We start from the raw sequence: 4,499 nt of genomic DNA, 5'->3' as shown, positions 1-4,499 counted from the left end.
GCAAGTTGTTCTCTGCACAAACCTGGGGTGGGAGTCATTAATTTGTATTTTCTGGCACCTAGTGGTATAGTTGTTGAAGAAAATTTACCTTTTTCTACTCAAATTCTCCCTTTGGAGGGTTGGATGCGAGTGTATGATTCAGTTCTATTCTGATAAACTGGAATCCTCTTGTGTATTTCGACTACTGAATTTCAAAAGGTAGAAAGGGAAAATTATCTAATTTAAAGCCACTTAATTTAAATTAGTATTTTAAAAAACCATATGCAAAATTGTGTTAGCAAGAAAGAGACTGGGATAACAAAAAGACAATTATGAGACTGTTCCTAAAACAGGAGCCTTCTCTTAACACTACTGGTTGGAGTATACAACCATCTACAATATTTTGGAAGCAAACTGGCACTATTTTACACTTAATCCCTTTGATACAGTAATTTTACACCTAGAAATTTATCCTACAGAAACATAAGTACATGAAGATAAACATGCAGAAAACATTCACTGCAGCTTTGTAATAAAACAGCAAAACAAACCAGCAAGAAAGAAACTACGTATGCCAAAGAAAAATACTATATAACAATAGACAAAAATGGTGATGCTGGTATGAGCACTGGTTTAGTACGTTGATAGTCAAAGGAAGACAGAAATACGCAGCCATTTGCATGTCTGGGACTAGTTCATAAATTTATCTTATTGATGTTTCTTTCAAAAGATGCTTTTCTATGCGTTTTGCAATATGTTGTGTGCTGCTTCATATCTGGTGTTTTGGTCTCACAAACAAAACAGCAAGATTTTTTTCATTTTTTTATACACCAAATAGGCACAGAACACTTGCAGAATCAGCAACTAAATTCATTCCTTAGAACGCAAATTCTTCTGGACAGGGAACAATTGTGATAATTGTATTTCTTGTACCTATTCAAACCTTTCCTTATTTGTGTGGGAAGAGCATTGACCTGATTAAATGCCCAGCCCCAGGGCCTCCTCTACTTACACTGAAACAATATAGCCACTGTCTGATGCTGGTATCCTGGTGGTCCTCATTTTTAGAAATTTTTATTTTTTGGTGATACTGCACAGATGTAGGATCCTAGTTCCCCAACCAGGGATTGAACCAGCGCTGTCTCCAGAAGTGGGGTCTTAACCATTGGACTGCTAGCAAAGTCCCTGGTCCTTAACAGAGTACACAGGTCTGACTTCCTGGCTATCAATTTAGGTTCTAGTTGGAGTACCACAGGGACAGCAAAATAACAGAAGGCAGTCCACCCTGAAGTCAAGTTGTACCCATCACCAGTTGCAAACTTGTGAAAATGCATTACTCTTGGGCACTACATCCTAGATCTACCCAAGTAATTTACCTTTTAGTGTTCTCCAGGTGATTATAAAGTGTCAGTTGCTCAGTCGTGTTTGACCTTTTGTGACCTCACAGACTGTCACCTGCCAGGCTCCTCTGTCCATGGAGTTCTCCAGGCAAGAGTACTGCAGTGGGTTACCATTTCCTTCTCCAGGGGATCTTCCCAATCCAGGGATGGAACCCAGGCCTCCTGCATTGCAGGCAAATTCTTTACTGTCAGAGCCATCAGGGAAGCCCCAGGTGATTATAATTCCCACAAATTAGTAATAATATTCACTGTTCTAATTAGTTGATCCTTGATCAACAGCAAGGGTTAGGAGCACTGACCCCCATAGTTGAAAACCTGCATGTAACTTTACAGTTGGCCTGCCATACCTGCATTTCCACATCTGCGTACTGTAGTATTTACTACTGAAAAAAGTTCTTATATAATTGGAGCTGTGCACTTCAAACCCATGTTGTTCAAGGGACAACTGTACTTCTAGTTTCTCCTTGAAACCAAACTCAGTATAAAATGCTCCAGAAGAATTACTATTTGACACTTGCTGCCAAATACATTTTTGAACAAAAAACTATTGAGAATAAAGTTGTATTTGACTTTTGGTAACAGAGCTTACAGAGAATGGCCACATGACAAAATAAGATACAAAACCGTGTTGTGTTCCAAAACCTGGATCTATCACTTAAAACATTAATAAAAAATCAGAAGTAGCATTAATTTTACTTTCATCTGAATAACACATAAGCCTACTTAATTCCTCCACAAGCCATTCATTCATCACTAAACAAATACTAAGTCCATATTACTACTGGCATTAGTGATAGAACACACAGAAAGGTCTTCAACTGGAAAGGGGAATGTTCAAGGAATGTTAGAAGGAAATTAATGGCTTTCAAAAACCCCTTTACATTCTCTAATTCTCAGAGAAATCCAGTTTCAGGTAGGTATACAGGCTCTGAATACTTTACTACCCTAAATGTTATCTCCACACATCATCCAAGAGCTTGCTGGAGGTCTGGACCTCATCCCAGACCTACTTACTCAGATCTGCAATTTACCAAGAGCCTCAGGTGATTCCTAGGCACGTTAAAGCTTGTGATATTTGGCCCTGATGCATAGCTTCCCAGCAGTAGAGCTGGCATAGGGGATGAGCCAGAGCCACATTCTAAAAGATGACCTTAAAAAGGCAACAGATGGATTGAACAGAATTCAAGAACACAGAGTGTTGAGGTTGGAGCCCTGGAGAGGGCAGAACTCAGCCAAGGTTTTGTTAAGTAAGCATACTGAGGACTCAGCAGGCACTGGAGACAACAGTCCTTTAAACCAGAAAATAGAAATTTGCATTTCTGAATGGAAATGGGTGGAGTACAATGGAGAATCAAAAGTTTTAAAGCATGGAATATTTTATGTGCTCTGATCAAAGTTCTTTAGATTTGCTAATCAAACTTCAGTTCAGTTCAGTATCTCAGTCGTGTCCGACTCTTTGCGACCCCATGAATTGCAGCACACCAGGCCTCTCTGTCCATCACCAACTCCCGGAGTTCACTCAGACTCACGTCCAGAGTCAGTGATTCCATCCAGCCATCTCATTCTCTGTCGTCCACTTCTCCTCCTGCCCCCAATCCCTCCCAGCAATCAAATTTAGGTACATACAATTCATCTGAGCTTTCGATTTCAGCCTAAGTATCCAAGATTTTTCTTCTCTTTTTTGGTCATAGCGAGTGGCTTGTAGAATCTGTTAACTGATCAAAGATTGAACCTAAGCCAGGAAATTCACTTGGTTAGTGTATTAAACAGTTAGGACATAGCTGTGATTCATCTAGGTTTTCCCCAGGCCTGTTGGAGACCACTCAAAACGACTAGAAGGTTATTAACTAGTATTCTTAAGGTCTATCATTTCAGACATAGCCTTTTTGGACTTACAATATAGCTCTTGTTGGTTGACAAACCCCTTTCACCAAAATTCATTAAAAACATGTCTGCTAAGTTCCGAATCAAGTATGTGTCTGGAGTACTGTGGTGTGACATAAAATGGCAATATTCTCCACAAGGCAAAATTTTCTAGAGATGGCTACATGTACTTCATGTAGCATTTATTTCAATTAAAGTATCTATATGAGAAATTCATTTTCATCTCTGAAAATTTATATAATTTCATTTCCTACAAACCACTGTTAGGAGTAACATTGACCATTACCTCTGATTTGCAAATGAGGAACTAAAGAGCTACTGACTTGCTCAATGTTACAGGAAAAGCAGAGGTGGAAATCAAAAGCTTACAATCAATATAGCTTCTTCAATGCTGAACCCTTTTATAAAACTGGGCTACCTATTAGCACCATGCTTCTGGCATACACAAAGATGCAAAACAAAAGTCCATGAAACTTGTAGCTGTCATGACTATAAGGCTGACACTCACATATTAAATATTGTCTTGTGAAACAAAGATTTCTCTTTTTTGGTTGCGCTGGGTCTTTGATGCTGTGTGTGGGCTTCCTCCAGTTGCAATACACTGTCTTCTCAGTGCAGTCACTTCTCTCGTGGCGCACAGGCTCTAGGCGCAAGGTCTTCAGTGGTTGCAGCACGTGGGCTCAGTAGTAGCAGCATCTTTGGTGTTCTATGTCCTGGTTTATACTTCACTCCTACTGACATTTTATTTTTTCTCCTCTTGTTTTTCCTTTATACACCCTCGTTCTTCACTATAAAATCATTTTGTATTATCTTTTTAAAACATCACTTTAGATTACTTTAAAAACAAATCAGGGTCTAGATTAATAATGATTTTCTTCCACATTCTAGAAATGCAAACTAAGTTAGCGACAGTTTTTTTCTTCCTAAAGAGACAGAAGGAAAGTTTGTTCACCTAATTTTAAAGCTTTGAACACAAAAGATAGCTTTACTTATATAACAAAAACAGAAAGGTAGGAGAAAAATAGAAGACAGTCCAAAAAGGCAAGAGAAACACATTAAGTGGGATTCTTAAACTGGTCCATCTAATTATTGCCTTCCTAAAGGCTAAATTTCAGATTAATGGTTCACAACTCTTACTTTTCAGGTATAATTATCAAAATACTAATTATCAAATGCTACATAACATAAAGAGCCCCAAATTCTTGACCTAAAGTAGAGAAATCACAACTGTCAAAA

This window comes from Bubalus kerabau, chromosome 3, assembly GCF_029407905.1.
Source record: "Bubalus kerabau isolate K-KA32 ecotype Philippines breed swamp buffalo chromosome 3, PCC_UOA_SB_1v2, whole genome shotgun sequence".
Taxonomy (NCBI): domain Eukaryota; kingdom Metazoa; phylum Chordata; class Mammalia; order Artiodactyla; family Bovidae; genus Bubalus; species Bubalus kerabau.
The sequence above is the reverse complement of the archived record's forward strand: the minus strand, read 5'-3'. Positions refer to the sequence as shown.